Genomic DNA, 381 nt, shown 5'->3' with positions numbered 1-381 from the left:
GCGGGAAGGTGTGTCGCTAGGGAAGGGGAGGGAAAGGGGGATGGTATACCGTAGGAGAGAGGGTGGGGGGAGGTGTATCGTGGAGGGGAGAGAGAGGGTTTAATTTGGGGGAGGTATATCGTGGGGGGGAAAGGTGTATTGCGGAGGGGGTTAAGGTTATAGGAGGGGGAAGACGAGGGACTGGCCGGTTGGTGAACAAGGTGTTGATGAGGCTTAGGGGGGGGGAATACCCAAAAGAAAAGCATTTCCCCGGGGGGGAATGCCCGGGGAAGGGTTTTTTTCCCCCAAAACCGGGGTTGAAAGGGAAAGGGCCCCAAGGGAGGGGGAGCGAAAAACCTTCAAATAATTTAAGGGGGAATTTTGGATAAAAAATGCTGTTGG

This window comes from Penaeus monodon, chromosome 33 (assembly GCF_015228065.2).
Source record: "Penaeus monodon isolate SGIC_2016 chromosome 33, NSTDA_Pmon_1, whole genome shotgun sequence".
Classification (NCBI taxonomy): Eukaryota; Metazoa; Arthropoda; class Malacostraca; order Decapoda; family Penaeidae; genus Penaeus; species Penaeus monodon.
Note: the sequence above shows the minus strand (reverse complement) of the source record.